Source organism: Leucoraja erinacea, chromosome 35 (genome assembly GCF_028641065.1).
Source record: "Leucoraja erinacea ecotype New England chromosome 35, Leri_hhj_1, whole genome shotgun sequence".
NCBI lineage: Eukaryota > Metazoa > Chordata > Chondrichthyes > Rajiformes > Rajidae > Leucoraja > Leucoraja erinaceus.
Genome location: NC_073411.1, coordinates 6438895 through 6462003, shown reverse-complemented (window position 1 = coordinate 6462003; position 23109 = coordinate 6438895). Strand labels below are relative to the sequence as shown.

Below are 23109 nucleotides of genomic sequence, written 5' to 3'. Positions count from 1 at the left end.
GCATATGTATGACAAGAGGAAGCAGGGGGGTGGGGGAGGATGTTTGATAAGATAGCAGTCAGAATCCAAGTGTTTATAATATCTGAAGAAGTGTCTCGACCCAAAATGTCACCTATTCCTTTGCTCCAGAGATGCAACCTGACTCGCTCTGTAACTCCAGCTTTTTGTGTCTATCTTTTGTTTATAATAGATACTGATTGCAGCCTACCTCTAGAAATTGCTATGAAGAAGTCAAAGAAATGGTAAGTGCGGGGTGAACTATATGAAAGTGACCGCTTGATAGAAACTGACAGTGAAGGAAGGATACGAGGTCAAATATCCTACAATGCCATGAGGAAGCTATGGGCTGGATGGTTGGCATTGGTAACTCTTCAAATGATGGCTCAGCAAAAGTCATTTCTGTCAAGCAGATAACATGGACCCATGGAATTTGATCTTTTACGTGGCTCATTCTAATTCATCAAACATAAGAAGGAACACTGCATTACAGTTGATTATTTGCTTAATCTGTACTTGCCTAATGTGATGTACCTTGCGTTAACGCTTATAGTTCTTCACTGAATTTACAACGTAAACACAGTGATAACCACAAACACTGACTGCAGAAAAGCTAACATTTAAAGTATTATTACTGCTATAATACCAATATGGTCTATTTTTAGTAGTAATTTAAGTGTTCTGTGGGAGGTAAGCCTATTTGTTTTCCCGTGTGTCCAGAACTTGATGTAGGATATGAACTACGTTGACTCACCTGCTAGTTTCCCCTCTCCGCTGTTGGAAAATATTTGTTCCCATTCTGATTGAGCTTTAGTGTGTAAGATCAACTATGTCTTAATATTTGGCTTTCGGAACATTTTTTGTCTCTATTGATGCTGTATATTTCATTTTATGTAATAATTTTGATTTTTTTTATTGGAGGACAGTATGACAGGTTGGTAGCTAGGCACTGCGCTTTCAATCAACAATGCATTGAATTTTACCAGATGTGATGATTTTTTTTTTGTGATGGGAAGAAGAACTGAGGAATAACTTCACCACGACCACTCGAGAAGTAGGATGGTGGAGTATTCATATTGTCATGAAAACTGCAGGCAAGAAACACAGGATGCTTTGAGTCAGATAGCTTGGGCTGTGAGGGGTGGGTCAAGTGGCAATGGGTTGAATTGGCGGATGGAGTCAAGTGGTTCGGCAATGTCGTTTGCAGTGTTTTTGAGCCCAGACATCCATAACATCTGCATGTTCCCCCAATGTTTTATCATCTTAATTTTACACCAGCGTACTCTTTCTGGGAAATAGATATTGCTAAGTTTGTGGTTTTTATATTGAAATGCTCATCTCAGCATTTATAATGCCAAGTGTGCACAATTCTGATTTATTTTTCAGGATAAGGGCTTGAATTTATATCTCAGTTGACATAAAGGAGTCAATCAATAGATAATGTTATTTCATTTTGACTTGAGTTTAAATTGTTCAGTAAATGGCCATCGCAAATTGATCAGTGTTATCATATACCATGAATGGATTCAAAATTATATTCACAGCCCCAGCAATAGATTTATTTTCAACAATGGTAATTCAGTACCTTTACAAAATTCTCTTCTGGCAAGATAGCAGCAGGAATAATGCAAAGCTGGACCTTCTCCCAACTGGACCCAAACAGAATGTGTGTGTGTTTCCTTCTAATTAAATATCGATGGTTATTGCATACCTAGTCAGCAACCTTCCTTGGAACAAGAATATTGTCGCATTGCTGCAGCTATTCAAAGGACCGCAGCGTGCCTATTTGAGTCATTGTGAAAGATAGTTATTTCCCAACTACAAATAATAAACTCCAGGCATAGAACTGCAAGGTTTATCCACCAATCAATGGGCTACTGCTCCATAACATTATTTGAGGTAGATTTCTTAAGCATTCCAATGTATTCTTCAAAGAATGAATCTATCCTCGAAGCGTGTCAAACAATGACTAAATTAACCTTGTGCCCAACCTAGAAGGAGTAAAATGCGTATTTATTAATAGGCAGACAATGGAATGCAGGCAATGGAATTCAGTAACAGAGAATTCCCACTTGCTGCAACTGCCTATTAATACTACACTACCTTCAGATAGAAGATCAGAAACTTTGGGGAAATTCTTTATATCTATGCATGCATCATGCACCAGCAGCCTGTGAAACTATCTCAGGTGTGAGTGGAGACACCATTTTAAATTTTCCAGAATTCCCTTTAATAATAATAATAATAATAATAATAATATATTTTATTGTCATTGCACATAAGCGCAACGAGATTTGGTTTGCAGCTTCCATCCGATGTCATAACGTAAATAACTAATACAATTTAGATTTAGATACCCCGAGAACATGGTTTGTAAAAGAACAGTAAAATAGTGAAAACAGTTCAAACAGACTAAAGTGCAGATGTGTCTGTGCGACGTGACCACCCAAGGGAGACAGTCCAGGGGGGGTGGGGGGCACTCAGCAGGGCCAGTTCAGAGCCACTATAGCTTTGGGAATAAAGCTGTTTCTGAGTCTGGAGGTTCGGGCGTAGAAGGCCTTGTAACGTCTGCCAGAGGGAAGTAGTTCAAACAGTCCATTACACGGGTGTGAGGAGACTTTATGAATGCTGACAGCCTTCCTGAGGCACCGTGTGTGGTAGATGCCCTCCAAGGCTGGTAGCGGTGTCCCAATGATCTTCTGTGCCCTGTGGACGACGCGCTGAAGAGCTCTCCTCTCCGCCTCTGTGCAGCTGAGATACCACACAGAGATGCCATACGTTAATATGCTCTCTGTGGTGCAGCGGTAGAAGGTTGTCAGCAGCTGTTGGGGCAGACCAGTCTTTTTTTAATGTCCTCAGGAAGAACAGTCGTTGCTGTGCCTTCTTGACCAGCGCAGCGGTGTTGGTGGACCATGTGAGGTCTTCTGAAATGTGAGTACCCAGAAACTTAAAGCTTAATTTCAGATGTTGGAACAATGGCAGTGTTTTCCATCTCATAGTTTCCCCAATTATTTCTTCCTCTACTCGCATTCAGCACTTTATATTTACTGGTACATTTTGTCCAGACAGATCATTTGCATTGAACAGTTCTTCACCACCCTTTCTCAGCTGGCAGCACCATCATTTGCTTCGCAGTTTCCATTTGTCTCCAGCCGTTCACAGGCATTCCTACGATTCACTCCCATGATCCACTCGCCTGCAAGCTTGAGAAGTTATTGTCTAACTGTGTTGTCTTTGAAATTAAACATCTCTTACCTGTAATATTAACTCCCATTTCCCCCTCTGTAGGTGCTGCCTGATCTGCTTTTCTGTTTCTGTTTATTTTCTGTTTATTTGCAATATCTGAACCTTTAAGTTACTTTTTTATTACTATTGAATTCACCGTCATTTATCCTCCAGGAATGCCCACTTTGAAGAGATCCCTTTGCCTTCTCCTTCGCCTATTTTATCCTGTCACTCCCTATTTCCTTTATGTTTCTTATAAGAAGTTTATCAAAACTAATTTTCTCGGTTACACCTCCTTAGCAAATCTCCAGAGCTTCAACTGATTCCTTGTGGATTCCAAGTGAAATGCCATCCTAAATATTTAATGAATACAGAGATGTTAAATCTATTTAGTCTCTTTTGAATCACTGACTGCATTGCATGCAGAGATACATATTCATCAGGACAGTCATGCTCTTCAACTCCCTCACCAACAGCATCGATGCACTCCAGCTCAAAACTATTTTCAGTACTTCATCAGAAGACTTTTTCCTTTCTTTGTTTTCAGACATAAATCATTGTGAACCAACAACTTTTGAATGTTAATACTTTTCCAGACTTATTCCCCCCACCCCACATTATCTGTTATTTGCACTTTATCAGTTTATTTATTCATGTGTGTATATATTTATATAATGGTATATGGACACACTGACCTGTTCTGTAGTCATGCCTACTATGTTCTGTTGTGCTGAAGCAAAGCAAGAATTTCATTGTCCGATCAAGGACACATGACAATAAACTTTCTTGAATCTTGATTCCAGTTATTAAACTTGCAATACTTTCATTTTATTTTCTGTTCCCCTTTCCGATCCTCAACAATAGGTGCACATAGGTCGCCCTTTCTTTCTCTCACCACAGTATGTCTTTATCTCCAGGCCTATGTCTAGTGCCAGGAATTTTCATCCCAGTCTATGAATCATTTCTCCCATGTTCAGAATTTACCGTCAACCTGGACTCCTCCTGGGATCCGTCCCACTCTAGATCTATTTATCACTAATTGTCGATGTGATTTTTGACCATGTCAATTTTTCTGCAGCCTCTTTAATGTAACCTGCCAGCCTTTGAACTTGCTGCACTTTCCGAAGCTGATCATCAAGCTCACTGACAGGGACAGTGCTGCTGTTTTTTGGCAAACTGAGAACTGCTTTGCAGAGGTCTTTTAACACCTCTCATTGTTGCCAGAACTCAAGGGCCTGAACTATGGGGAGTGGTTGAGCAGGCCTGCACTCTATTCCTAATGCTCCTGTCCAACTTAGGTAAACTGAACGGAAACCTCTGGAGACTTTGCGCCCCACCCAAGGTTTCCGTGCGGTTGCAGGTGGTTACCGGAGGTTGCAGGTAGTGGTAGCAGGTAGAGAGACTGACAAAAACCTCCGGGAACCGCACGGTAACTTTGGGTGGGGCGCAAAGTCTCCAGAGGTTTCAGTTCAGGTTTCCTAATTGGGACAGGGGCATTAGAGCGCAGGACGGTGATTTTATAAAAGTGTACAACATTTTGAGAGGAATAGATTGGGTAAGTGCACAGAGTAACGATTCTCTTGCCCATTGTCCGATTTAGTGTTTGCAGTATTGTTTATAAATGCAGAGTAAGTGACTGCTTTGCATCCAGTTGCCCAGCACTTTAATTTTTCATTCACTCCGGCTCTGATTTCTCTATCTTTAGCCTCTTCTACCATTCCATCAATGGTCAGCATAATCTATTGAATGGATTCAACAATATTACATCTCCTACAGAAAGATCATTTACATTTAACAAACGTTATTGTTCTCTTTCTGCCTGCCCTATTCGGTGCATGTATTGTGTTCTCTTTACTCCAATTTCTTCCTTGCTGATGAAGGTTATCAACCTGAAACTGTAACACAAGTAGATAGAATAGATTGTGTAAGAAGCCATTTGGTTTCCTTGATTTCAAAGGTCAGGGCATTGAGTATAAGACACAGGAAGTCATGGTGCATTTTGGTTAGGCCGCATTTGAAGTATTTTGTGTAGCATAATCAAGGCCAATCTCCCTCTTCTCCCCTCTCCCTTCAGGCAAGAGGTACAGAAGTGTGAAAATGCACTTCTCCATATTCTGGGACAGTTTCTTCACAGCTTTTATCAGGCAAGTGAACTATCCTAGCACCAACTAGTCCTGAGCTATTATTGGAGTCCCTCAGACTATCTTTAATCATAATTTTCTAATCTTTATCTTGCATCAGTGGTTATTCCCTTGATCCTGTATCTATGGACGGCTTAATCATGTATAGTCTTTTTCCGCTGACTGATTAGGACACAACAAAAAAGCTATTCACTGTGCCTCTGTAAACTAAACTAAAGATTTTGATGCCCCATTGCAGGAAGAATGTGGAGATTTTACAAAAGGGTGCAGAGGAGGTTTACCAGAATGATGCTTGGATTAGCAGATATTAGCTAAAGGGAATTGGATAGGTTTGGGTTGGGTTTTTTCTGGTACGCAGGAGATTGCATGGAAACTATACAAAAAATTATGGGGCATAGATAGGTATGACAATCAGAATATTTATCCCATGATGGAAAAATCAAATACCAGAGGGTGTGGGTTTAAGGTGAGGGGGAAGTTTAAATGAGATGTGCAGGGCAACTGTGTCTCTCAGAGGATGGTGAGTGCCTGGAACCCACTGCTGGGGGTGGTGGTTGAGGCCGATACGATAATGGCTTTTCAGAGACTTTTGGATAGCAATGCAAGACATGAAGGGATATGGGTTATGTGCAGGTAGATAAGCGATGGTGTTGGCATCATATTTGGTACAGACATTGTGGGCCGAAGGGCCTGTTCCAGAGCTATATTGAGCGAAACCCGCAGTTTTGGGGACAGAGCCTTCTCCAGGGCAGCTCCCAGGCTCTGGAACTCCCTCCCCCAACTGATCCGCAATTCCGTGTCCCTCACCATCTTCCAGTCCCGCCTCAAGACCCATCTCTTCACCTCTGCCTATCCTTAGCCCCACGTGCCGTCCCTTTTCATCTGTGCATTAATTGCCTCATACTGTGTTTTGTATTGAATTCTGTATTTACTTTGTGTACTAGTCATGTCTCTACTATTTATTTAATTCCCCTTACATGTTTTTCCTCTACCTGCTAAATTTTTGTAAGGTGTCCTTGTGACTCTTGAAAGGCGCCCATAAATAAAATGTATTATTATTATTATATTGTTCTATGTTCGATGTTAACCCTGGTTTCCTCTCCACATATGCTGCTTAATCTGTTGAGCATTCCTGTTTTTGATTCAAATTTCCAGCACGCACAGATTTTGCTTCATGTGCAATGTCCTAGTTTGAGGGGAAAACACACTTAATTTTAACCTTGTAGTTTGTGCATCACAAGCAATACTGCATCACTGTCAAGTCTGTCAGTCACCAGGTTCACAAATTGTTGTGTAAAGACTGAATACAAATGTGGACTTCATTCATACAGATCATTCAAAGCCTTGCAGTATTTAAATTCAGCTGTTGTAGTTAGGAATTAATTATTTCATGGCATTGCTCAAGCAAGTACTCTATTTTCTCAAGCAAAGGAATAAGTGAAAACGTAATATTTGCATTCTTATAAGCAAAGAGTTTAGACTGGACACTGATAGATGACAATTTAATATTAACTGACAAAACTGAATTGGATAAATACTGAGAGGAATATTTCACAGTGCTTATGGGAAAGAACAAGAATGTGTGATTAGACACATAGATAGAGTCTAAAGAAGGGTCCCGACCTGAAACGTCATCCATCCTTTTTCTCCAGAGATGCTGCCTGACCCGCTGAGTTACTCCAGCACTTTGTGTCTATCTAAGTAACATTAAGCACCCAGAACAATGTTGTCCTTTGGAGATCCAGATTCATTGTTCCACCAATAGTTCTGTTATTGGCTGTGAAGTTTTAAGGAATTATAATTCTTTATTTAACAAATCATAGCAATGTTTTTTTTTTGTCAGACTTAAATGGTAAAATTTTAAAAAATTGGCCCATAAAATGTCAGATTCCACTTGCAAAGGGTTCAATAATTAGGACATAAGGAAGTAACTCATAAATAAAAGAATATTGAGAAGAGTTGTAAGAATATGAGATTCAGAACTGAATGGAATTGTTGAGGTGAATGGGATGGATGTATTCTTGAGGAAGCCAGATAAGTACATGATTGAGAAAGGAATAGAGAGTTAGGTTAATAGACTATGATGATAGCACAAAAAGGCTTGCTGAAGCACAAGCATCGACTTAGACCAATAGCTTCTACAGCCAGATTCCATGTTACGAGTATAATTTCTCAAAATGAAGGCAACCTTTGTCTGAATTCTGCTGTGGGGGGACGTTTCATGTTGATTTCTATAGTGTACTGTTCTGTGTCTTTTTTCTTTTTTCTCTTTTTTGTTTTGTATGGATATATTGACATTAGATCTGTTCAATTAATTTAATCAATCTCTGTAAAGCACTTTGGTTCAAATACTGGTTTTGTTGAAAAGTGCTATATAAATAAAGATTATTATTATTATTATTAATCAGTGGCTTGGAGACTTTAAAACCAAAGAAACTGCAGAATTCTAGGTCAGAAAATGAATGCTTTCACACATCGCTATGCCTGGTGTGTCTCCTCACATTTAGTTCAAGTAGAAGGCCTATCTTTTATTGATACATTGTTTTTCCAGTGCTTCAGCTATTTATTTCCCTCATGATTTGGGACTTTTAGACTTAAAGCAGTCTGTTTACTGCCCATCGAACCATGATGTAATACTTTAGGATCAAAGCTATTCTATTTTTCCTCATGCATTGATTTAAAATAGTTTGTACTTAACAATGCATTAAACCCATTATTTAAAAAATTGCGTACTGCCAATTTCACTTTATCAATGTGCCTGTCCATCTGAATGTAACTAATGGACTGCAGATAAGCTTATTTAAAATCCATAACAGATAGCATTTTTAGTTAGTACATTCGACAACTTATTCTGTGCAAGTTGTCTCCACAAAACTGAAAAAATACATTTTGAGAAATGTCCTGTATTTTGTATTTATGGTGCATTGAGTATAAAAGTAAGGAACTGATGATGTTGCTTCATGAAAACTTAGTTAAAGCTGCATTTGGAGTATTGTGTGCAATTCAGGTTGCCCCATAACAGGAACAATGTGGATGTTTTGAAGAGGTTTATCAGAATGCTGCATTGGTTCGAGGGCATTCGCTATAAGACGAAGTTGAACAAATTTTTGGAGCATTGGAGATTGAGGAAGACCTGATAGCAGATGATATGAAATAGAGAGGCATAGATAGGATAGACAATCAGAACTTTTATCAATGGGTGGAAATGTCAAAGACTGGAAGGGATAGCTTTGAGATCAAATGGGGAAAGTTTAAAGGAAGTGTGCAGGGCAATTTTTTTTTTACGCAGAGTGGCGGATGCCTGAAACAAGCTGCCGAGGTGGTGGTGGAAGTAGATGCAACAGTGGCGTTTCAGAAGTTTTTAGATAGGCTCATGTATATGCAGGGAATGGTGAGATATGGCTGACAGAGCAAATGAGTTTAACTTGGTATCATGTTCGGCATGGACATTGTGGGCCAAAGGGCCTGTTGCTGTGCTAAGATAGACACAAAATGCTGGTGCAACTCAGCGGGTCAGGCAGCACCTCTGGAGAAAAGGAATAGATGATGTTTCGGGTCAGAACCCTTCTTCCGCTGATCCATGTTCTATTTTACTGTTGAAAACTGTATTCCAGGTGGTTGAAACAAAACCAAGTCTATGTTTTGCAGTCTGTCTAACTATTTACCTAGAACTCTAGTACATGTTGTTACATACGTTCCAGGTGGACTCTATTTGCAGTCTGCTAGCCAGAAGCATTTTACCACTGCTGCTCGTTTCGAATTTGATTTTCGAAGTTTTTATCACCATTTAAGTTTCACTCACCTGTCACTCCAGAGGCACAAAGTTGATGCAATGCTTTACATTACCACCAAATTCAAAATATGAATGGATTGTTGAACTTGCATCTGTTCAAATTATAAAAACTTAAATATGCGTTAAAAGATGGATTTTCTTCACTACATTGAAGCATGTCAGACCTGCTTATTGTCACATAAAAAGTAACCTCTCAGTTCTTCGACTCCACACAGCTCCCAGCTGAGCAATCACAAAGGGAGGCACAACGGCACAGCGGTAGAATTGTCGCCTTACAGCGCCAGAGACCCGGCTTTGATCCTGACTGCGGGTGTTGTCTTTTTCCGGCGTTACCCCCGTGACCACGTGGGTTTTCCTCGAATGATACGGTTTCTTCCCACATTCTAAAGACCTGCAGGTTTGTAGGTTAATTGGCTTTGGCAAAGATGGGGTGCAAGCAGAAGCCTCCACGTGGCGCAGCCCGGGCAATGCTGACGACAGAAACCGTACCACAGTGACTGACTGAAGTAGCCAATTCTGCTACCACCGACCGTCAACCGTCACTGACCGACCGGAAAGACGTGATATAGAAGAAGGCCAGACACGAGGAAGAAGGTAAAGATTGTAAATTGTCCCTAGTGTGATAGTGCTAGTGTACAGGCACTGGTTGGCGCGGATTCAATGGGCCAAAGGGCCTGTTTCCACGCTATGTCTCTAAACGAAACAAAACTAATCTGTCCCATTCTCTTTCCTTTTCCCAATGATATACTCTCTCTTTCATGCCCACCAATACCCCTTGATCCCAGTGGTTCTCCTGCATATTTGGGTAACTTGCAGAAACCGATTAACTTACCAGCATCTCTTTAGGATGTGGCAGGAAACCAGGGAAAGAAACGTGGTCACAGAGAGAACCTGGGAATTTCACAAAGGAACTGGCAAAGGTCAGGATCACCTGAGCTACGTCACCTTACCACACTGAAATATTACTTGAGCAACTCATTCCTGCATCACTCACTCTGCCAATCAATACCTGTGATTGCACTTTCATGGGGCTTCACCTTATGACCGACTGTAACTTGAGAAGCTGGCCTGTGAAACCACACAAAGGGGGGAAGTCCCAGGGGACTATGGCAATACTTTCAGTGTGACTTCCTACTGAAGTTAAGACGACCTGCGGACCTGAAGAGCAATTTTAACAACCAAGTCACCAGACAACAAAGTTGGTGGGACTACTGGAATGATGCACCTGTACCTCATCCAAAAAATGTAATTCCCTCACTTGCTTCTTGATTTTCCCAAATGCTAAATTACAAGATTTCATTACAAGATGTGTCATTTTATTGAACAGTAGATTTATGTGCTGAATGATCACAATGTAAGCCAGTTGGTGCAAATAGCTTCTTCCTTTGCTGTAAAATCTATGTACTGCTACTTAGACCAGCAATTATTTAACTTCCTACCTACACTTAAGAAAGCGGTGGTGAATTGTCATCCCTTCTAACCATTGTGATCTATTGATTACATTGTTTGCGCTGTGTTGTTCAACAGGGAGTTCGAGACCCTATGAGTAATGAAGGAATGGCAATACATTTCTGTCAGGATGGTTCTTAATGGTGTCCTTTGCAGTCTGCATTGGGCACCATTACGAGCCACCCTGACAGAAAATATCGGGAGATTCTGCTGGATTACATTTGACAGGTTGCAGTATCTCATCCTGGAGGTGTTAAACTGCAACCATGGTGATTGAAGACATGGATGTTTCCCACCATGCCAATATTTTCTTCTCGGGTAAATTCACCATTTTATCTAAGCCACTGGCACGAACTAGAGGCAGGATGAGCTAATAAGTCAATGATTTCTTCGAAGAAAATCAGAATATTTTTACAGCACTGGCCCTTGTGCTATTTTTATTACAAACTGATAACATAAAGTACTTGAGCATGACTAACAAGTAATATTTAATGCAAAGGAATTGAAGAATAATACTTAAAAACAAAAATATAGCTAGCGGCAAGTATCAATTATTTCTCCAGCTACATTTACTTGAAGCTTGGATGTATTACAGATGTAGTTATTTCATTGCCGCCGTATGCATTTTACAGCAGCACAATGCAATGGATTGGATGCACCAGATTATTTAACTTCCAGAACCTATGACTGCAAATAGTTTGCATCCCTTTGAGTTCAACTTATCGTTACGCGTGTACCTGCAGAGTTCTCTGTGGAGGTCAAACAATCGATGACGTGCGTTCACATGCTCTGATTACATTTATAGACTGCTCTATAGCACCATTAACTGTTTGACTGCTGTAACCCTGAGAAATATTTTTTTAAACTCCAACTTCACAAATATGCTTGTAATATTTTACAATCATAATCTATTCTTGAATTTCACACATTTAAAAGGTGCTATATTGAGAGATGAAATCTATTTTCTGACACATGGTTGGACTGGAGTACAATAATAACATGCAAGCCACTGCCAATTGCATATTTAAAGCAAAGGACATGCAAGTTAAATAATATTTTCACATTTAAAAACAAATCGGATGCGATACTTTAATAAAAGTGGTGCTTATCTTCCGAACACGTAATGCCTGAATATGTCAAAACATGCCACTGTTTTCAAAAATGCTGCAGTAAGATGTGGTAAGAATGCTGCATGTTTATTATTTGTTGTTCCTCTTCCTTCAAAATACCCAGTTTCTCAAAATAACTTCACCAAACTAGTTCTTTAGCCATATTTCTTTTTAGTCCCCATCAAAATGGCACAAGTATCATTAATGCATCATTGATTCTCTCTCTCATTTTCTTACTTAATATACTGTTTATGCCTTAAAAGAATTAAACATTGTAAGGTACTTTGTGTTGACCCTAGTTTGAGAAATGCAAGTTCCCACTTTTACAAATATAATATACCTTGGGTATTCCTATTTTATAATACAGATGCATAGAGTTATAGAGTGATATAGTGTGGAAACAGGCCTTTCGACCCAACTTGCCCACACCGGCCAACATGTCCCAGCTACATCAGTCCCACCTGTGTCCGTGTTGTTCTATCCATGTACCACTGTAATCCTTATCTTATGCACTTACTTAGGGCTGAATCGGCCCGTTCGCGGGGCCTTTCAGCGCCCGGTGTGGCTTAAAATCAAACTGATGCATCGAGGCGATCGAGGCGATCGAGGCTCCCGATGTTGAAGTATTTTCGTCCAAACGCCTGGAGTATATCCTATCACTCAGAATCCTCTCTCGTAACTTTCCAACTACAGATGTTAAGCTCACTGGCCTATAGTTCCCAGCATTTTCCCTGCAGCTCTTCTTGAATAGAGGCACAACATTTATCACCTTTTACAAGATGTCTTTATATATCTTATAAAACACACACGCACGCACACAAAACCAAGAGGAAGTGTAAAACATACCCAATATCTTTTACTTCTCCACATGTAAAACATTGTGCTGCAAATATAATGTGAATGATGTGGCAGCACTAGATTTTGCAATGAATACAAGTCTCTCCAAGGTTAACTTTTTGGCAAATAGTTGCAGCCAGTTAGCGCATGAATATACATTTAGTTACCCTGGAAACTATACCCAATTATAATATGTAATCTACTTATAGTGGTCATGTGTTTTATAATTGAATGACATTCAGATTTCCTTTTCCAAATTCACTAGACATTACTGTATCATCTGCATTGTTGCATTTGCACAACATTTAATTATGAATTCAAGATGAGGTCAGCAATGGAGCAAAAATCTTAATTGATCACTTATGGTTGAGTAAGTGGCCTCTCATTCAGTTCTGGGCCAACTCCAACTCTGAAATTGCTGCTTCCTTCATTTTCTTGTGGCAAAGTGGAAACTTGGGTCCAGTCCATGTGGGCACTTTATCGCTAAATTACAAGAAAACAGTATGTGCCAAAAATAACAGGATTAGCCTTTCTCTGTTCAGATAAACCTTGACCCAAGATCGGCTATGTCTAAAAGTTGTAATAATGCCAAACAGACATTTACAGCTTTATTTCTGATTATGGATTTAAATTCTGTAGACTTGTGAGCACAGGAACAATCTATTCATCCTAACTGGCCCATTTTTTTTTAAATTTCTGATCTGCATGACCTCTCCCCCCTTCCCTTCCCTCCAGACACAATCTCACCTACTATTCCCCAATCGTGGAACCTACCCAATGAATCATAAGGTCCAAGATCAGCTGTACTACACAAAGGATAAGTAGAGATTTCTATTTCACCAATTAATTCAATGACCATATTAATATCAAGGGAGTACCCATGATAGAGTCGCACCCCAGAGCTTTGCTTTAAAAAGAAATGGGAAGCAGGGCACTCTCTTAGCCCGAATATATCTTTGGAAAAATATTCACCTGGGGATTCCTTTGTAGCCCAATGGAAACATCACCATATCAGGTCTTCTTGCCTCTAGGTTACCATAGTAACATTAGTGATTGCAAGAAGCTGCCTGCCTCAAAAATATACAGCAAACCAGCAAATTATCCAGACATCTCGAGAAGTATAAATCCAAACTGAAACAGAAAGGAGGCAATTGTTTATAATTTTGTGCGCATCTGAGTTCAACTGGCCTGCTACTAATTATCTTCAATGGAGGAAAATTCTTGGATTGAATATGTCATTAATGTACTATCATGTCATAAAGTCAAGTCAAATCAAGCCAGGTTCACTGTCACATGCACAACGGTAGTAAGGTACATGCGATTGTTTTATTGTTTGAACTGTTGCCGTGTTTGTCAAAATATGCACCGTGAATGCCATTCACTGGTTCAGTCACGGGACAGAAAGCGTCTTGCTCCAGGAAGGAACCGAATAGCGCAAAAATGCCAAAGCAGAAAACTTGGAATAAAGAAAAAAAAAAGATACAAAGGCTCGGGCAACATCTGTGTTAACGTTTTAGATCAATCACCTTCACATCAGAATCTTGGCACTGAAAGGAAATGCATGTAGTGTGAAATCACTGGAGATTTAAAAATGCAAAAGTTTATCTGACTGAGTGAAAGATACAGCACAGAAACGCATACAGAATCGTACCAGTAACATAGAACTAGTGAATGGGTGATCGATGGCAGGATCCCCACACACTGGAGCCAATTAATGTACAAACTCGCGTGTCTTCAGGATGTGGGAGGAAACCCATGCAGTCAACGTGCAAACTCCACAAAGATGGCACCTGAGGTTAGGATCAAATCCAGGTCTCTGGTACTATGAGACTGCAGCTCTACCAGCTGCACCACTGTGCCACTCCTGGTTGACTAGCTGGCTAATTTTTCATTGACATAAATATCATATTGAAGTAATTATGAAAAAAATAAGTAGCAAATTATGGGGTATTGAAGCGGGTGAGTCACAGTTATATCGTGATCGGTGAGCTTTGTGAAACATAAATTGTGCGTGCATTGGTAACATTAGAATTGAGTTGTTAAATTCCATTGATTTTGTAGAATAGAAATTGCTTGCTTTATTTCAACCATTTCTCAGCTTCATTAGATTATAATGATGATTTTGGATGAAATTCAGGGACATTTATGATGTTAACTTGCTTTAGTGGATACAGGGTCTCAAATTATAGATTTTGAAAGCTTGCCAAAACTGAATAATAATTACAACTATTTTAAATAAACTAGCAAAAAAAATCATTAAGTGAAGAGAGTCTGAAGCATCTGAATTTTTTTTTTAAGTTTGACAAACTATTCCTACCAGTTGTTTTAAATATTGTTATTGTTTTTATCAGTCCCTACATCTGTAGCCACGTCCGTTTGTGGCCTGGATTTGGACCCCATCAAATACCCTAAACATTAATTCTCTCCACCACCACCACCACCACAGGGCGGCATGGTGGCGTAGTGATAGAGTAGCTGCCTTCTTGCGCCAGAGACCCAGGTTCGATCCTGACTATGGGTGCTGTCTGTATGAAATTTGTACGTTCTCCCCGTGACCTGCATGGATTTTTTTCCCAAATCTTCGATTTCCTCCCTCACTCCAAAGATGAACAGGTATGTAGATTAATTGGCTTGGTATATTTAAAAAATTGGAATATTATCCTTAGTGTGCGTAGGGTAAAGTTAATGTACGTGGATCGCTGGTGGGAGCGGACCTGGTGAGTCAAAGGGCCTGTTTCCGAGCTGTATCACTAAACTAAGCTAAACTAAACCAGGGCACAGTGGCGATCGTGTGTGCCATGTACAAAATGTACTTGAGTAGTCACCCATGCTCCTCACTAAAGGGCCTGTCCCACTTGGCCGTCATTTGCGCGTAATTTACGCTACATCATTTACGCGTCACGACGTACGTGATGCGCATTACGCACGCATGGTGTGCGATGCCATTGGCAGTGACGCGCGGCCGCACGTGTCATCGTAGGATTTTGTGATGTACAAAATCTTTGCGCGCCATCTGCATGGCGTGCAAATGACGGCCAAGTGGGACAGGCCCTTAACTCACGGACTTTGTCCAACACCATGAAGGATAGGAGCAGTAGGTGCATGTGCATACCAACACAGGTTTGATGTTGATTTGCATACCAGCCTCACACAGACGTGCATCGCTAGCCCTTCATCATCGCTGGATCTAAATCCACGATATGGGGTAAAGGCAGAAGAATGGAGTTTAGAGGAAAAGATAGATCAGCCATGATTGAATGGCAAATGGCCTAATTCTGCTCCTAGAATTTTTGAATTCCCTTCCCAACATAGGACTACAACAGTTCATAATGATAGCTCACCAACACCTTCTCAAAGTCAATTCGTTTCAACTATGTAAAACAAAATTTTAAAACATTACTGAAATGAAATTACATCATGTACAACTCAATATTATTAAGTGACTAACAGTTTATTTTTTAAGACCACGCTGTCCTTGTCAGCAAGCCAACATCTGTGTGCGGACACTACAGTGGCACTGCGCAAATGTTGCTGCCTTACCCTGGTGCCATAGACCCTGGTTTGATCCTGACTACGGGTGCTGTCTAGAAGGAGTTTGCACATTCTCCCTGTAACCGCGTGGTTTTTCTCTGGGTGCTCTGATTTCCTCCTACACTCCAAAGACGTAGTGGTTTATAATTTAGAGAGAGACAGGTCCTCCAGCCCACCAAAATTGAAAAAAAAAACCTATATTATCTGTGCTTATCTAATTCTGACTTTGAGTATATTCCCGATTTCCATTGTTTCCAGTGGGAGACCACACAAAACCCAGCTCTCTGACTAACCTTAACGTCATCCGTCTGATAAGATTTGCTACATATCAAATTTTATTTCTATTTATGTTCTTATGAAGCATCTTAGATCTTTTACTAGGTAGGTATTACATAGACAAAAAGTCTTGTCGTGGTGGATCCTATTAATGCCACACTTCATGCAACTTCAGTGATCAGAACCTGACCCAGGATTTACATTGTCAGCTCTTCATTCATGTTACAGCCCCAAGCACTGCATACATGGTACTGTAACTGTGGCCTTAGAAAATAAACAGTTAAGTTAGCCACTTGATAATATTGAGCTGTATAACATGCATTTTAATTTTAGAAATGTTTAACATTTTTGTTTTAATCACTGAAACTAATCAAAGATATACTGACAACATAGAACTGGAATATATGGAATAACATGGACCATTAAATAGGTTATGGATGGCATGAACTGAGGGCTGAAGGGCCTGTTTCCATGCTGCATCTCTAAAAAATAAAACTATAAACAAAATTTCATGGTCTCTTTATTAGATGAAATGCTCTCCTCACTTTATCACAGACAACAGGTCGTTTTTAAAACCCATAGATAATCGTCATCAAAATGAAAAATGGTCGTATGTAAATTACTCAAGGAAATAGTGAATAGCAATTCTTAACAAGTTGGTCTCCATTTATCGACTTCTTGGAAGCATATGGTGCAACAAAATCGTAAAACCAACTGTTTCAGGACTGGTTGAAAGATGGTCAAAAATATAAATACTTATTTCCTATGTTCTACTCTTTCTTTCTTCTTTTTTACTTCTTTTCCTCACTTTCTCTCTCTTTTCCTTTTCTTTCTCACACACTATACATCACATGTTTTTCTATTCTCTATTATCTAGTCTCTCTTTCTCTCTCTTTTTTTTTTTTTAAATGAAGCTGTACATAGAATGTAACATGCCAACATATATTTGGCACCTGAAAAAAGGTACCACAGTATTGTACTTACTTCTAATAAATAAATACATTTTAAAAATAATTTAAAAAAAGCAATGTTTTATAATTAGCTATCTTCAAGCAATGTGAGAAATTGAGGGAAAACAAGCTCAAAGTCTCAAACCAGCCAGAAATGTCATTGTCACCGAACTAATGTCAATGATTGGAATTATGTGAGTCCTGCTGAGTATATCCATCATTTCCTTTATTTCAGATATCCCACTGACATCGCGAGCATGCAGATATAATATAAATGTCTTCTCAATAATGCTTGAATGGGATTTTTAATTGTTCCACCTACCCACTTGCAATCACAAGATTAATTATTTTGAAGTTAACATAATGATTCAAATTGGAAGTCAGATTTGACGCAATGGATAACACTTTCACCTCTGTTGATTCAACTGTTGACACAGAGTCTCTTGCCCAGATTTTATAGGAATCTGAGGGGTAATTTTTTCATGCGGAGGTGGGTGTATGCCGGAGGAGGTAGTTCAAGCAGGGACTGTCATTACGTTTAAGAAGTAATTGGACATGTACATAGATAGGACAGGTTTAAAGCGATATCAGCCAAACGCAGGCATCGGGACTAGTGTATATATGGGACTTTGGTCTGTGTGAGCAAGTTGGGCCAAAGGGCCCGTTTCTACACTGCATGACTCTAAAGTCCCACAAGTCAAAATGTGAGCAGAAAAATCGAGGCAAACATTCCAGTGCGGCGCTGAGAAAATGCTCCACTATTTAAATGCCATCTTTTTGGACAAAAAAACATACCGACGACTCTACTTCCTCAGAAAACGAAGGGAGTTTGGCACGTCTTCGATGATTTTTACAAACTTCCATGGATGCACTGAAAAAGCACCCCATAGGGGTGTGTTTCACAGCTTAGTTTGGCAAAAGCTCGGCCCAAGAGCACACGAAATTGCAGAATTGTAGATGCAGACACAAGAGACTGCAGATACTAGAATCTTGGGGGGGGGGGGGGGGGGGAAGTGCCCCAGCATACCCCAATTTTGGAAGGAGGTGGAGAGATGGTGTTTTGGGTCGGGACCCTCCTTCAATCCATCACATGTAGCAGATCCCCCCTACCCCAATTAACATTACCTACACTCCACTTGGGAAAGCAGTCAATATAATCAAAGAGCACTCGGTGAGCAGTCTTTCTTCTCTCTTCCAGCAGGCAAGCACATACTAAAGCACATACCACTGGAATCAGAAACCACTCCTTCCCCACAGTTATCAGATTTACTGAATGGTCCTCTGTTAATCTTACGGTGCAGTGACAAACTCCAAACCAACCTAATTGCACCCTTGCACTTTATCTACATGTTTTCTAACTATAACAATATATTCTGCACTCAGGTATTTTTTACACTTCCATTACCTGTGTACTTGTGTGTGTGGGTTGATTGTACTCATGTATATGACTTGGCTGGATAAGATGCAAACAAAGTCTTTGCAGGGTGTAACTCAGTACATGTGACAATAATATACCAATAGCAAATTCCTTTCTCAGGTGGATCCATGACAGTATTTTGAAGGGTCAATACTTATCACTGAAGCAACATCCTTCTTAAATTATGCATTTCCTCTCTCTGCCGCTCCCCCGCCCTAGTCATCCTGCTACTTCCACTGTTTGCATCCAAAATGCAATTTGTTACCACCTCTCCCACAGCCAACAATGGACCATTGTGGGCTCCACCTAAACTTGGTCATTGGTGCCGGCTCTGATTTGTTCGGAGATTTTTCATACCTCTCGTTTCCCTCTCCCCGACTCAGTCTGAAGAAGGATCTTGACCCGAAACGTCACCTATACCTTTACTCCTGAGATGTTATCTGACTCGCCGAGTTACTCTAGTATTTTGTGTCCATCTTCATCACAATAATTATCTGTTTTCCATTTTGGGAGTTTACCCTGCACAAATTAGTCTCGCGTTTCAAGCTCAAGTGAGTTTATTGTCAAGTGTCCCTATATAGGACAATGAAATTCTTGCTTTGCTTCAGCACACAGAACATAGTAGGCATTTACTACAAAACAGATCAGTGTGTCCATTACCATAATGTAAATATATACACACATGAATAAATAAACTGATAAAGTGCAAATAACAGATAATGGGTTATTAATAATCAGAGTTTTTCGAGCCAGGTTTAATAGCCTGATGGCTGTGGGGAAGTAGCTATTCTTGAACCTGGTTGTTGCAGTCTTCAGACTCCTGTACCTTCTACCTGAAGATAGCACGGAGATGAGTGTGTGGCCAGGATGGTGTGGGGCTTTGATGATACTGCCAGCCTTTTTGAGGCATAAAATAAGAAGATTGTTGGACAAACGCGCTACAGCAATGACAGTCTCTTCGTCAGACATCTACAATCACATACGGCTGTGGAGTCCGGTGATTAGTTAAAAAGGAGTGAGTTAGTAACAATATTGAAGAAAAGAGAAAACATTAGTTACGAAAAATACAACTTAAGGAAGTTGCCTTTTTAGAGTGTCACAGTAGTTCCAAAATAACAATTTATTCCTCACAAACATGATATATCTGCTTTAAACCCGGCAGGAAATTGTCGAAAAGAATTGCCGTCATTTGCAAACAGGCGTCAAATATAATTGTTTGTTTGAGAAACCTGCGCTCCCTTGGGACGCCTCACGTTTTTCGGGACCACATTGAAGCAATTGGTGGCATGTACTTGGACCTTGTTCCCTGGCCTTTTCTTGGTACGTGTTTATTTCTGAAGGTAGATAGGCACACAGACAAGCTGGAGTAACTCAGTGGGTCGGGCAGCATCTCTGGAGAACAAGAATAGGTGACATTTCGTGTCGAGACCCTTCTTCAGCTCTTTGTGTCTATCTTCGGTGTAAACCAGCATCTGCAGTTCCTTCCAGGTCAGGTCTCGACCCGAAAACGTCGCATATCCATCCATTCATTCCTTCTCTCCAGAGATGAGATGCTGCCCGTCCAAGCTGAGTTGCTCCAGCATCTTGAACGAATGTATCTTTCACTCTCGCTTCTCCTGTGTCGAAGGTCCTACCCTTCCGGTGCCGACCGACGTCAGACGATTGGCATGAGGAGGGACCAATCGACGGCCGAGTTACGGGCCAGGGCATTGTGACGCAAAGTGGGTGGGGTGGCGCCGGGGCCAATGGGGAAGGGGCGAGGAGGCGGGTCTAGCTCTCTCCTGCAACTTGCATTGTGTTCGCTGCAGAATCATTTTATTTTTATGAATGAAATAATAGCTGCAGCGTGAAGCGAATTAGCGGATGGTTTTGATGAAAAGCAAGACCGATCATTTCTCTCTGCAGTTGTTTCTACACCCGGCACAGCATCTTCATCCAATATTTATAGACAGGCAGGGCTTCTTATTTTCTGCGGAAGCATGATTTTCCCAGTGGTTATGCAGATTTTCCATCCCGCTTTCCTTTTGTTGCGCGAACGTTTCTATGTTTTTGCTCAATAGTGCAGCCACTCACTCAGTTACGATGTCGACCTATTTGTTTTTAATTGATACACTCTTCAAATGGATACAATGATCAAGGTGCCTGCGAATCCCTGACGAATAAGGAGCAGAAAAGGATCTACTTCCTCATACTTCCATCAAAAAACGGTGCGTTGTGAATTTCATTATTCCTCGGGTATTTCTGTCCGCTGCTATATATGGAAAGGTGTGTGCGGTTTTATTTTTGTTGCCAATGTCAAGAGACTGGCCGAGCGCGCACCAGTGGCTAAGTTGAGCTAGTTGCCCTGGAAACAGGAATCGGTGTCGAAGCGAAGTGGGTTAGTTCACCCCAGAATTTGCGGGCTCTCAGCCCTGGGCGGAACTTACCCCGATTAACTGGCGATGGTGGAGCTTCACGCGAACAGCAGCGCTGGCGGTGAACACAACCCTTGCTAGATACAACGCCTTGGCTGCTCTACCCGAATTTCCGAGTGTAACTCCCGTATGAGTCCCGCTCTTGTCCGACCCGACTGTCTTCATCGAGTTGAGGGAAGTATAAGCGGTGGAGCTCCCTACTCGTGTGACTTCTCCAGGAACCCTCCCGTGGACGAATATCCCACGTACGGTTCCTCTTGCACTCGCGGGTGTTGCGGGATAGATTAATAACTGAGATATTTTCTTTTTGTGAAATAAACCCACGAAATTCTTTATGTACGTTGTATGGGGCAGGGAAATACATATGGCTATTATGACTAATGCAATTTAGAGTTTGAATCTCTACGCCTAATTACCGCAGATAAGTAGGATCAAAGGTTAGCGTAATTCGAGATAGCTTGATCAGATTTGCAGTAACATTGCCAGAATAATTGTACATAAAAATCCTTGCATTATGGTGTATTGATCGCACAGCTTGTGATTTTTAAACTTGCATCTGAAGCTCTTAAATATTTCCATTGTAACTCGACCAACCCCAAACAAAGCGGCCTGTTCACATTATTAAGACATAACGGACTCCTGAGGATAGATTACAGAGCTAGAAGTTAACTATTGTTTCCCTCCCACCGGACGCCCCCTAGCTTGCCGAGTAATTATAGCATCCTCTGTTTTTATTTCAGCTTTGCAGCATCTGCACATTTAAACTTTTCCATTACGGAATCGGAACATTTGTTGGCACATGACTCAACACATAGTTTATTCAACGGTTGCAACACACAACTTCCAGTATAAATTTAGAGAACAAGTAATCCGCAAGGATTAGGTTTAAAACGCAAATTCAAATGCACCTGAACAGTTTTCGAATGACACACAGAGCAATTGGAATTACAATTAAGCTGATGTATAGAGGGCAGATTGATGAAGGTCAGTCTCTGAATAGGGAAATTGTTGCAGCGGGAAAGAGGGTGCTGATAAATCATAGGAGCAGTGGTAGGCCATTCGGTCCATTGAGTCGATGTTGCCATACAATCATGGCTGATCGATGTTTTACTCTCCACCCCATTCTCCTGCCTTCTCCCCATAACCCTTGACACCCTTGCTAATCAAGAATTTGGTGTGCACAGTGGCGCAGCAGTAGAGTTGCTTCCTTACAGCTCCAGAGACCCAGGTTCGATCCTGACTACGGATGCTGTCTGTATGGAGATTGCACGTTCTCTCTGTGACCGCGTGGGGTTTCTCCAGCTCCTCCGGTTTCCTCCCACACTCCCACGTTTGTTGGTTAATGAGCTTCTGTAAATTGATCCTGTAAAATGTTCTGTAAATGTGGAGGACTAACAAGTGTACAGGTGATCGCTAGTAATCGTGGACTCAAATAACCTGTTTCCTCTGACCGTGTTCCTCGAACGTGTGAGCGTGTGGGGGGGGGGGGGGGGGGGGGGGGGGGGGGGGGGGGAGGGGGGGGGGCGGTGAAGCGCTGGAGGCGAGAATAGGCCAGGATCAATCAGGACCTGCCACAAATGACCACAGGCAGAGTGATTTTTTGGTAGGCCCATTGCTGGCTTGGGAAGGTGTGAATTCAAGAGGGATACAATGTGGAGAACTGGTTTAAATGAATAGGGGGGAGGAAATAGGCAAGGGGAACATGGGTAGAAGTTACTTAGAATTTGAGAATTTACCGAACTGAGTTTCAAGGTATCCAAGCGAAATATGAGTTGCTGTCCCTCCAATTTGCGTGTGGCAATGGAGGCATCCCAGGACAGAAATGTTAGTATGGGAATGGGAAGGGGAGTTGAAATGGTTGGCAACCATTGGAGATCCCATAGGCCTGGGCGGACCAAGTATAAGTATTTAATGTAACAGTTGCCGAGTCTACGTTAGGTCTCTCCAATGTACAGGAGCCCACATCACGA

The 23109-nt window shown here is 41.0% G+C and overlaps 1 protein-coding gene across 1 annotated transcript in view; it reads left to right on the top strand.

Annotated features, from left to right (window-relative positions):
• Positions 1-20194: 20194 nt before the first annotated feature.
• The window catches only part of LOC129713241 (rho-related BTB domain-containing protein 2-like), a 54352-nt gene continuing 51437 nt past the window's right edge, over positions 20195-23109 (top strand). Inside the window, exon 1 of the mRNA XM_055662178.1 lies at positions 20195-20932. The gene's annotated coding sequence lies outside the window, so the exon portion shown is untranslated. The remainder of the gene's footprint in view (positions 20933-23109) is intronic.